This window comes from Eutrema salsugineum, unplaced genomic scaffold, assembly GCF_000478725.1.
Source record: "Eutrema salsugineum unplaced genomic scaffold, Eutsalg1_0 scaffold_2, whole genome shotgun sequence".
Taxonomy (NCBI): Eukaryota; Viridiplantae; Streptophyta; class Magnoliopsida; order Brassicales; family Brassicaceae; genus Eutrema; species Eutrema salsugineum.
The window spans coordinates 15,727,304-15,740,824 of NW_006256829.1; the positions used below are offsets into that span (position 1 = coordinate 15,727,304).

The 13,521-nt window shown below is 32.0% G+C and overlaps 1 pseudogene; it reads right to left on the minus strand.

The window, feature by feature from the left end:
- Nucleotides 1–6,981: 6,981 nt before the first annotated feature.
- On the minus strand, nucleotides 6,982–8,898 carry LOC18017648 (annotated as a pseudogene).
- Between the last annotated feature and the right edge of the window lie 4,623 nt (nucleotides 8,899–13,521).

The following is a 13,521-nucleotide window of genomic DNA, read 5'->3' on the forward strand; positions in this document are numbered from 1 at the left end:
TGTTTGCAAGCGCGAGAAGATGTTCATGGCTTTTAACCCTGAATTTGTATTTCTCTATACTCAGCCATGTGTTGTTGACATCAACCAAATCGGTATTGTTGGTGAAATTGATGACTAACGGATGGTCTATCACTTTGTGGTGTTTAGTGCATCCTTTCACCTCAAAATTTTTAATTTGGAAGATTATTCCCTCTCTTAAATCAGCATGATGTTGTCCCACAAGATCTTTAGGGATGAAGCAATGGATAGGGGTGTTCTGTAGATATGAGAAAATGATAAGATACATATATTGGTCTGTAAAAATTGTAAAATTAATTTAAAATAGTAACAGAATAACTTTTTTATCAAGCATGAGAAAAGAGATTCCATTGAAATCCTCGTGATTGGTTTCATTACGGACTGTCCAGTATTTCAGCATGCGACCAACAACATGTTGTGCTTTTACATCAAGACACAAATCTTCAAAAAAAAAAAAATAACATAAGGATCAATGGTTTGAGGGTATAAATCCATTGTATTTTGGTTATGGTTAGGGATGAGTAATTTAGAGAGTGATGGTATTTGTTGGTGTTTTAAACATTCTAGAGTAGTTGGGCATAGAAATTAGTATTTATAGATTTGTGGTTTTGTAGCAGTATTTATTAGGTGTGTAAATGGTATTAGTAAAGTAATTATTGTTTAGGAATTGTAGAAGTCTTTTTTTGGCAGTTTATGTTATATTCTTCAGGAATTGTAGAGGACATAGTTTACAGTTTTTTGTCTATTTATTTTGTGTGTAATTAGTATTTAATTGGGTGTTAAATAGTACTCAATCTGTTTCATAATAGTTGATTTTCTAAGTTTTTTTCTTGTTTCACAATAGTTGATTTCCTGGATCTAATTAATGCATAATAAATGTATGTCTTTTCTTTATTCTCATTCTCTATTGGTGGAAAACAGAAAGTAGTATTATAAAATTAGTAAAATCAGTTGTAAAAGTAAGCTAATTAAATAATTAAAACAGTAAATAATTAAGCATTTATTGCTTCTTAATCTATGTGCAATATTCAGAAAATCAACTATTATAGAACAGAGGGAGAAATTGGGCATAGAACTTAGTATTTATAGATTTGTGGTTTTGTAGCAGTATTTATTAGGTATGTAAATGGTATTAGTAAGGTAATTATTGTTTAGGAATTGTAAAAGTCTTTTTTTGTTGCAGTTTAAGTTATATTCTTCAGGAATTGTAGAGGACATAGTTTACAGTTTTTTGTCTATTTATTTTGTGTGTAATTAGTATTTAATTGGGTATTAAATAGTAGTTAATAAGATAATTATTGCATGAGAACAAATGAGAATATCAGTTTTGATTGTTAGAGGAAGACTAAAGGAGAATTGAGAAAAGTTCAATATCTTAACATTTATTCCGTATAGTCAAAAGGAATATTTGATAATGCTGCTTGAATTATAGTTGCAAAATATGGTGATGAAGTTAGTATACTGTATAATTACAATTGGTTACAATTTAAAGATTACATATTGCTTATCTATTAGCATACTGAATAGTAATAATTTTTTAAAGTTATTATTTATTATTTGAGTTACAAATATAAATATGAAATTAAAATAATAATGTTGTTGTCAATACAATAATATCAAATTAGGAAGTAGTTTACAGTTTTCAATTTATGTATGATTTTTATCGAGTTTTTTAATTTGATTTTTTTCCAAATAAATCTACTAACAGTAGTGTATCACTCATTTGTTTTTTAATTAAACCAACTGAAATTTTTCGTATAGAAATTGCAACTAATATAGATGTGAAAAATTGAACATCACTAAACACTAATTTTCCTCATGAAATCCAGATACTGCTGGGTAATGCTTAAAATACGTTTTCCATATATGTTATTTTATTATATAATTAAGGTTTTTTAGGGGTGTTATCACTTGGATTTCCAGTTGAGTTAGCAATCTAGGAAAAAAATATTCTTGTGTGTAGTACATGAATGACAAAATGATTTAAGCTAGGTATTTATAATAATTTGTTTTGTTGGAAAATGGCATTTGCGTGCATAGGATATGTCATATATAAGAAGTCTGATACATTGGGGTTTGATAATGAAACCTAGATAAAACAACAACGAAATGATAGAAGAGTAAATTTAGATATGCTAAAATGAAAAACATAAGAATCCCAAATATTGACTTGTAGAATCCTTCTTAAAGAAAGTTTTTCTAATGTTTGTCATGATGGTGTGTTGGGCATCTTTTGTTTAGATATGTTGCCTTTTATTATTGTTGTTTCCCACTCTGGAATGATAAAGGATGATGTACTTGCAATGTTACTGCGTATGCGCATGTTGTTATCAGTGTACGCACTGTCAGCTGCGAAGGTAGGCTATAATATTAAAGAAAAACATTTGTTATTGAAGTTTATAAATTTGTTATTAAAAAGCTTATGAACTGGATGACAGACAATGACTGGATGAATTTACCTTTGCAGTATTTGTTTGGTTTATTTTTGCTACTGTGAAGCTGTGGTTTGTAACGGCGTAGTTATTAGCGGTCACTTTGACCTAGAAAATTAAAGAATTTCCTATGATGTATTCAAGACAGTCACTCAAATCTGGGAATATTTCTTCATTTACCTGTATATTATGTTTATCAGAATCATTGAGATTTTAAAATATGAAAAGCTTTTTAATATTTAAAAAGTATTAATTAACCATTTTGCATAAAAGGTCATATGCATTTGGACAGAAAGATCAATGAAGGCATCGGTTGGAACAAAAAAAGTGGATATATCTCCGGCGTCTAGTACAGCTAATGGGACATCAAACCTGGGAAATATATAGAAATTAAGATTATTATTTTGGACTAAAATAAGTTTGAATGGTGTTTCCCTTTAATATTTACCTCTCATCTCTGTCATAATCATCTTCATGGCATTGAGCACAAAGAAGACTGTTGTCATCAGCTTGTAAGGTGCCTAGACAATTTTTGCATGACATGTGGTTCCAGCCATATGTTGATAAAACATCTACAACTATACCTTGGCAGATGAAGTCAGCATTCTTGATTCTCTGTAAATGATTTTAAGCAGTTTTTGTATTAATTAATAAAACAAAATAACAAACATGAAGAAGAGGCATAGAGTTGACTTGGAAATGTGCTTGCACAATGAATTCAGTGAGGTCTGCAACTGTCACAGTTCCTAGCTTGTGAACATTAGTAGCTATGTCGGAAATAGCATAAGCTTGGCTTCTTTGAATCCCAAAACTGAAAAAGTCAAAATTGTATTATTCGTTATATATTTTTAGTAAAGTAATTGATAGAAGAAGACATTAAGGCACCGCTTTGTGAAATCAGATATTGGTTTGATGTTCTTGGCAAAAAAGAACCGGGTGGACACAGTGGAATCCAAGTAAAGCATTCCTGTATAATAAAATGAGACAACTAATTAATTTAAAATGTTTACACTCAATTAAACCGAGTTGTAAATGAAAGTAGTCATACCTTCAAGGAGGGTTGGGTTAAACACTGTAACCAAAGCAACAGATTTAACCTCGCTAGATGTATTTAGTAAACCGCGAAATCGTGAAGCTGTATCACCCCACAATGAGAGAGAGATAGTAACATTTCTGTGCATAAACAGTAGAATGATTAGTTGTATGCAGATATTATATGTTTGTATATCCTTGAAAATCCTAAAAAGTAAGGGTAATGGCTTACGGAAGGAGGTTCAAACGAACTAGAACCCTATCTGTAGAAGTTGAGTTATGTAGATTGGTTCCTTCAACCGTAGTGATTTCGCCAACAACATCTGATAAAATAAAAGTGGATTAGTTTTGAGATTAGGAACGTACTAAATAGTTAACTGACTTTAAAACACAAAAACTTATATGACTATTTATTTGGGTTTAAAAACTAAAAGGTATCATTATAGTTTTGAAAAGTATTTCTATAGGATTTTAAATTGCTAAATAAAAGGTGTGGCTTAAAGAGGAAAATAATTAATTGTTAAAATAAGTTTAGTTTCAGAAATATACCAGGAAGAGCAATGTTTGTGTTTGCAAACGCCAGTAAATGTTCAGGGCTTTTAATCCTGAATTTGTATTTGGCTATACTCAGCCATGTGTTGTTGACATCAACCAAACTGGTATTGTCAATGAAATTGATGACTAACAGATGGTTTGTCACTTTGTGGTGTTTAGTGCAGCCTTGCACTTCAAAATTGAGAATTTGGAAGATTTTTCCCTCCCTTAAATCAGCATAAAACTGTTCCACAAGTTTTTGGGGGATGAAGCAATGGATAGTGGTGTTCTGTGGATTAGGAAAAATGGTTAGATACATATATTGGCCTTAAACAAAATACCTTTTCAGCCAGCAGGAGAAAAGAGATTCCTTTGAAATCCTCATGATTAGTTTCATCACGGATTATCCAGAATTTCAGCATGCGGCCAACAACATGTTGTTCTTTGACACCAAGACACAAATCTTTGAAGACAACATAAGGGCCAATGGTTTGAAGTGAAAAATCCACTGTCTTTTGGTTTCGATATGAGATAAGTAATTTAGTGAGTGATGGTATATACTGGGGTTTGAAACACTGTGAAGGAGTTCGGCAGAGTGCTTAGTATTTATAGTTTTGTGGTTTTGTAGGAGTATATTTAATAAGTGTGTTAATGTATTAGTAAAGTAAGTGGTGTGCAGGAATTGTAGAAGTTTTTTTTTGCAAGTTAACGTAATCTTCATCCAAAATTGTATAGGTCATATTTGACTGTTGAAAGATATTGATTATGTGTGTAATTAGTATTTACTAACGTCAATTATGTGTGGGAATAGTAGAGGATTTCAATTTGTAATGTTTATGTTTAATTGGTGGTTAAATAGGAGTTAAGAAGCTAATTATTGGTGGAGAACATGTGAGAATTTCAGTTTTGATTGTTAGAAGAAGACTAAAGTGTATGAGGAGATTACATAAACATTTATGTCTTGTTTGTCTACACTTAGGTTTTTTTTTGGAGTTTGCTTTTAATATTAAGTACAGAGTTTAGTGCACAACATCTTGGGCGAGCTTGCCCACAAATAAATAATGTTAGTGCATTATTAAACTCATTTGCAGGGTTCCCAGAACTCGTCAACCACTAATAATTGATGAAATAAGTATTCGCCGTTTTTTATTAATGAAAGAAATAATAGAAAAGACGTGAAATGAAACTGGGTTAAGTCTCAATTTGATGATCATTTGGTAATTTGTATGTTCTTATAACGCATTTAGTTTGTTTGAAATCAAATAATAAGTTGGGTACCAATATTTCTTTAATTTTGTAACTATTTAGAAAAATATCAGGTCCCTCTATTTTCATTTTAATAAGTATACATTGTATGCCACATTATTAGTTAATTGGTAACATAGTTTGCTTGTGGTTGTTTTATGTATGGGTATGTAATTGTTGTTATGTTTACTCATTTATGGATGTCATGCCATAGTCTTAAAATTTGGTGGATGTAATGTCAATTTTCAGAAGATAATACAATTATAGTGCAGGTATTTTTTTTAAAACGTAATGTAAATGATCACCCTCAATCTCAACAACAAAATCTGGTTATATATTGGAGGCTAATTGATCACAGAATGTTTACATTGGATCTAAAAGATAGTTGTTATTTCTCTCGTTGTTATGTGAATAAAGTGAATTAATTTTCTCCAACACTAATCTAATGATTGGGTGGAGTAGGAGTGGATTTTATTTGTAACATCTACTTTTAATTATGACGTTTGATTAATATTTATTACCAGATTCATATATTATATTAGTAATAATGATGTCCTGTATTCCTAATGGTAGGAAGATAGTAAAACGTTATGGCTAACTTATTTAATGTGTGATATAAATTTGATGTGAATGTCTATATTTTGAGATTGTTATTGTAAAATACAAATAATATTTTAATAAATAAAATAGGAAAAATTGCTAGATTAGAATAATAACTTTACGTAATCTCTTAATTGTCATTTACTAATTGTTTTATTTTCTGGATTATGAGTTGCAAAACAAACACGTATAATTTATTTATATAAGTAGGGAAATGAAATTCATTGTAAGAATTTGGCAGAATTTAATAAAATTTTTAAATGATGGAACATAACATAAATTATACGAAAGACCATTGCATGTTATTGATAAGAGGTTTTAGGAAAAGAACAGCCAGACTGAAAATGTGGGACAAAATACAGAAAAGTAAGCAGGTTGAATATTGAACAAAGATGCTGGTGAAGTTGACTACTCATCGTATTCATTGCTTTGATGGCCTTCTCATATACTGCTTAAATCATTTCCAATACATGAAAGAACTGTGAGAACCAGTGCCCATAGTTGTTTAGGTGTAGCCCATGAAGTAGTTTCTGCCATTGCAGCATGGTATTCAGCAATTGTGTCAAGTACATCTGTAGCAAAGCTGGTGCATCCTCTTGCTATTGTAATTTTCTCTTGTTTTTCAATCCAAACATGACTTTCTTTATCCCAGTAAAACTTTGTTGGGTGATTGTACAATAACTTTTGGAGTATTTTTCCAAAAGTTTTGTTTCTGTAAATCCATGATGTAAAAGTCAAAATTCTAGGATTGACAAGATTGGAAGGAGACCTCAACACGGCTTCTCTTTCACAATAAGAATAACGAACCTGGACATACATGTACAAACATCACACACATAGACATGTCTGCAGACCACATTTTTAAATACCAAAGTTTGTAAGTGCTAGGCTCTCTGTGTGAGAGAGAAAAACAGTACAGGATATAATATATGTTCGTAAAGAGTCCATGTACTATCAATATAAATCACAATCATAATGGAGAATGATATTTCTTAAAATATGTATTCGCAATTACCCAAAATTTGTAATGGTGTTTTTTTAAGCGTGGATGAATAAGGGAACAGATAGCAATGATCAAATATAGCAAATTTTGTTAATAAATAACCTGAGTATCTCCCGATGGGGCCACCAAAAATGATCCCATCATTAATTACCAAAGCGGATGCAAATCCAACCTGTCAATCACAAAAGATGGTTAAAAATTATAGGGGAAGCCTATGAATTAGAAAACTGTATATGTTTGACATAAACGCTAATATATTGCTTTTTCACAAATTTCACCTTGTGATAAATGTGAGCTCCAGAAGGAAATCTAACATGGTCGTGTGGTCCGAAGCCTAATGTGATTTTCTGGATCACAGTGAGAGAAAAATCGGGAAACTTAACCAGGAAAAGCAGATTGAGAGTGTAAATACATAGACAAATTCTGATATGTTTACCGTGATTGTGTTGCACATGTACTCAGACAAAGCACAGTTGAAGCTTTCGCAGAAACCGCCATTAGAGTCCGTCGATCAGGTACGGCGGCAGCATCAACAGCAGACAACAGACAGAGTCCTGGGTCATCGTGAGGGGTGTTTTTCTCCCAGTCAGGGAGACCTGTTTCCGGGTGTTTTGAGCCATGGAGAAAGAGTGAAATATGTAGCTGGAGCCCCACCTTCTTCACACACTCTGCAACTGCTAAGTACCCTGACCAATAAGATTTATCTGCAGATTTTTTCTTCGTCAGTCGCCGAGTGGGATAAAGGCGTTTACAAAAGCCGTGATACCTTGAATGTCATTCAGGTTGTGACAGTCTGAAGCTGTGGACAATGGAAGCCCCACACATAAGTTGACGCTTCGAAGCTGCAGGAATGGGAGGGGGAAAAAACATGTATATAAATTCTTAATGACACCAGTCATGTGATTAAAATACAGACACCATTTGTGTGTTTGAAAACATATTCAAATTATGAAAAGCTATTTAATACACAAAAATTAGCAAATATGCTCATCATCACATCAGTTATGTTGAAATGTAAACACTGAGAAGGGGAAAACCAAAAACCCGGGCAAATCCGATGGGTGTGTTACCAAACATAAGTTTGTGTACCAAATTTTTTCAAGGAAAATGGCCACACAAAAAATATAATGCAAGGGTGTTATGAAGAGGAAAATGAGATGTGAAAATAAACTTGAAGAAGTTGGATATGTAACGCAGAGACTAATTACATTTCGCTCTTTTTCAGATATCAATGCAGCATTTAGTTGATGCTCAAGGTGTTGCAGAACTTTCATGCTCATAATATTCAACTTCTTACCCTGCAGGTGTCTGCAGAACACAGAAAGAGAAAACTATATAAACACAAAATTGGTTGCTGATTACGGGAAATGAAACTGACAACAAAGTGGGGAATAGGTCCCATACCAATGTCTCTCTTGAAGCTTTGAAATCTCATCTTTTGAAAGGTAAACCTTTGCACAATCCTCCTGTTTCTAAACGGCATATGAGTTACGTCATGCATAAGAACAATATACATGAATATAAATAAAAAACAATACGATGTCAACAGGGCACAAGCATGGCTGATCGCTGCTTTAGAAGTAATCAGAGGAGCATCTGTAGAGAGCTGGTAATTCTCATATCTCATAAGTGTTTGTGTCATGCTACACATCAAATGAAAAATTATATGGACAACAGAACGGAAGTGAGAGTACATACGCTAAATCGTGGCTACATATCTCTCCCAGGTGAGACAAATTCAGAAACGTGCAGTAACAATACAACTAAGAGGAACACACACTTAAGCCTGCACAGATCGATTTAACAAATCTACGCATGGAATTACAAAATCAGAAAGAGTAATGATGAATACCCAGTGCTGGAAAACTGGAAGAGCTTGCCAGAATTGGAGAAGACAATGACGGCCACCTCAGCCTTGCAAAGAGTAGAGAGCTGGCGAGCCTTCTTTAGCAACCCAGAACGCCTCTTCGAGAAGGAAGATTGTCGGCGTTGCGCATGAGCGAGCCTCTTTATCACAAGTTTACAAAGACCCATCTAAATCTCAAAATCCCGTCGAACAAAATATGAGAGAAGCTACAATCTTTCGTGGGTCTGTAAAACCACAAAATTCGCATAGAACAAGAGGGGGGACTAAATTTGTAGGCAGTGTTAGAGAAGGAAATCCAGTCAGCATAGGGAGTGATTACTGAAAAGAGTGGGGATTAATTACAGAAAAAGGAGAAACGGAGAAAGCGAGGAAGATGAACTGGTATGAAATTTCAGGGCTTGAGTACTATGTGGGTGGGTATACGTACTGTAGCCCATGACATATTTTTATTAAATTTCTGGTCCAATTCTAAATTTTTTAACGTTTGTTTTTAATGGGATGTGCTAAATTTGGGTTTCTAAACCCAACTTGTAAGCAGAAGATGTTTGTAAATTTAAAAGGTGCATTGAATAAAAATAAATATCAATGATGAATGGGGGGAATTATTATTTAGGGCATTAGAAGGTGGACAGGTGTCCTCTATTTGTGTGCTGATGTGGTAGCAAGATGAAAAAAGTCCACCTAAAATCATATATATGATTAATAAATGATTAAAAACATCATCTGTAGTATAATAGTATTGTTAAAAACGACCCTTCAGTTATTTTCAGTTATGTGGAATGAATTAATCCTTATCATTGGTTATTGATAAATGATACAATTCTCAACAACATTGACACTCATTTTAGCATTACTTATTTGTAATTAATATAATTATTACATCAATTCAAATAACTGATATATGTATTTGAAATCAATTGTCAACGAAACAAATATTAACATCATTTATTTTAAAACAAAAATTAACTTCATTTATTTCGCTCAAAAAAAAATATTAACATCATTTATTACAAGCAATAAAAATTATCATCAATAATGGTATATCAATCATTAAAAGTGATGCAAAACATTAAAATCCTTACTTCTATAATCAGTTTTATTTCGTTTGCATCAATAAAAAAATAATATAAACAAAATAAAATGATACAAATTAACATAAATGAATACAAATGATATGGAATAGTTGTATCAATTGTTAGAGTTGATGCAAACATTAAAGTCACCATTTCTATAGTCAGTTTTATAAGAATTGTGAATAATGGAAGAGGATTTGTTCATCACAACCAGGTATTTCATACCATCAGGGTGAATTATGATGGAAATAAAGTTGTACAAATTTATATATACAGAGAATCGTTGATTGATGTTGCTTACAATTTCAATTATGAGGTTGTGTCTAAATCTTAAAAGGGATATACAACAAAGAATGAGAGAATTTCAGTGGATTTAGAGAAGATTTGTTCGTCACAACCAGATCTTAATACAATAGAAGTTAACTATGATAAGAAATAATTTACGCAAAATTTACAGATGTAGAGAATTGTTGAATATTGATGTCGCTTCAACTTTAGCATAATATGATTCTGGTGCAGCTAAGTGGACGAATGATGAACCATTGTTTCCTCGTCAAGCATGGTTACCTCTCGATCTAACTACCCATTATTGACTTTAGGATTTACATATATTTTTTCTAAATTATTAGAATTAGTATTTTATTAAATTTATCTTGTGATTTTCAAACGTTCAGCTGATCAAGTGTGGCAATGGAGGCAGACCGACAAAGTTCTCTTCCATTATTCACAATAAACACAACTTTGCATGAAACAAATTCCTACAAACACAAATCAATTTTGTTTATATGTCATCCAACAATATGATAGCGACAAATCATTACGATAAAATGTAGTGGGAAGTAAGCAACCGAATTCTCGGTATGCTGAATTTTTTTATTGAAATAACGGCATGCTGAAATTAAATTATTATTAAAAATTAAGATAAATTTCTCAATTTTTTTTAATCTGTCTTTTGGTTTGCTGTTATATTATGTTACAATGTTTTGTTTTGATCGAAAAACATACTTCTTATTAAACTACGTATAATTGTAACATCCCTCCTCCGGGCTTCCTATAGAGAAAGTAGAATAGGGTCTGTTAAGTCGGTATCAATACCTCATTCAGTATGACACCAGGTTGGGTCCTTGGTAGGCCTCAGGGTCGGCGAGGATCAAAAACACCCAAGAACAAACAACAACATAGACTTACTGATCTACCTATACCTGAAAATAAAATAGGGGAAAGAGGGTTGAGTAATGGGGATTACTCAGCGAGGATTGACCTTAAGGAGGCCCACAACACCATCATAACAAACAGAAGTATTTATAAAAAGTCTAATCCTAACACAAGCTTAAACCATCATTCAAACTAAGGTTCTAATGCCTAAACTAGCAAGCATTCACGGACAAACATGCCCTACAAGCAACTACCATCTACGGGTAACCGGCCAGATCACACAGACAGGTAAGACTACCCAATCCACCAGGTCATATAGACAGGCACCAGGTCACACAAACAGGTTCAATATTTTCCAGGTCAAACAGACAGGCACCATGTCACACAAACAGGCCTGGTGGGTCATCCCCCCACCGATGGTGACTGCTGAAGATCACACAGACATCATCCAGCCAACAACAAAAACTGACCCATCCTCCATGGGCCAGCGGCCTTACTGAGCATAACATAATACTAAAGAATAACAGATCATCAAACAATGTATTTTTTAAGGTTCCATAAGCCCAGATCTATATCAAATTAGTGTGTATCATTCCACCAACAACCAACAATCATCAACAAGCAAACAACATGGATCTAGGTGCTATTAATTCTATAAACCCTAACAGACAGATCTAACCATTGCTTTAAGAAGAGGCTAATTATAAATAGTTATGTATGAAAGAGAGGTTGAAGCATAAAGTCCTCACAAATGCCTTTATAGAAGAAGATCTACTTTAGCCTCCCCTTTAGACAGATCTGACATCCCACACGAGAACGGCGATATCTCCTTACTCAGATCTCTGATCAAAACGAACTTGGTCTCTTTAGAAAGCTGACACTTGGAGCTTCAATTTGATATGTTATAATTTACGTGGTTTCTCACGGATCGCCGGGAAATCATCTTGGAAGTTGACGGAGGATAGAAAGAGAAAGGTGACGAAAAAGAGAGAAAAGAAAGAGAGGCTAGAGTTTTCTGAAAGTGAAAATAAAAGATTAATAAAATATTTATAGTTAGACTTAATTTAGATGGGTTGGGTTAATGGGCTTTTAAAAAGAAATTAAGAAAAATTGATTTTTAAAAAAGATAATTAAAAATAATGGTTTAATCTAATTAAACTGGATTAAGAACTGGTAACAATCCTCATTCGGTTAACCGGAGGTTGGGTTGTTACAACAATGGTTTTTTTTTTCAACATCCTCTTTTTTATCTTTTAATAACATTCCACATTATCTTCTCTCTCTTCCACTTAATAATTCAACATCCACTCATTTTTATCTTCTACAATAGTTTTGTTTAGTAAAATTCAACACTCTAACCTATTACTTTTATTTCATATTTTTACTTTATTTTATGTTTTTTTTATTATAATTTGATATTAGATTACAATTAAATCAACTTAAAATACTAAAATAAATAAATTTGATAAATATTATATTTTACATTTTTAACCATATATTTTATTATTAACACGAAAAAAGAAACTTAGCTATTATTAAAACAAATACTATTATAAAAATTTTAAAATGTAATACAATACAAGAATAAACATATGACACAAATAAATAAAACACACATAACTTTAAATCACAAACAATTGTTAGGATTTGGATAGTTAAAAGGATAATTAGAAGAATTTTGGAAGCTAAAAAGGTTATATATTATTCAGATCTATTACCCTAAAAAGACAGATAAAGAAATAAAAAGAGTTTTTTAGCGGCTAATAGGAAAAATGAAATATAGTGAAAAAATGGTTTTTTTTTCTGTATCCAAATTAAGTGAAACAAGACTCTATTTATAGAGTGTGAAAAAATGATGAATTTTGGTATAGTAAAAATCAAATATAACTTTTTATGAAATAACTGATCGCAAATGATTTGGAGGGAAAAAAAAAAAATCTCAACAACAAATATGAATTGAACATGTGTCAATTTCATTAACTATATTTTTTTTTTTGCGTTCAATCACTAAATGTCACATGTCTCTTTGTTTACCTACACTTTTTCAACAGATTTTTTTTTTTGACACCAACAGATTTTAATATAACTCAGTTTTTTTCTGTTTTCAACAAACTATTGTATCCTCTCAACAGATCAATTATTTTATTCAACCCACCATTGTAAATGGTCTTAGTAGTATACTATATTTTATTAATATAGTTAAAATAAGGATTTAATGCAAAAAAAAACATCACCTTTATTTTTTTTGCAAATATGACTCTCATTTTTCAAAAATGCAGGTCAATCCCTTCACCTTGAAAGTCATCCGCTATATAACACCTCCGTTAAACACATGTTATATCTGCAACAGTTTTAAAAGTGCAGCGTTTTGTCTTAAAAGAATGGATGAAAAATCATGTTGTTTTAATACTAAAAAATATACACGTGTCTTAAAATTCAATGAGAGAGAATATAAATCAAGCTGTTTTATAAATTTTAATTATTTTTTGATACAATTGACAAGTAAAACAAAACCAAACATTTCTCCTCTATCATACGTCTGAGCACTCGTCTTCGTGAACC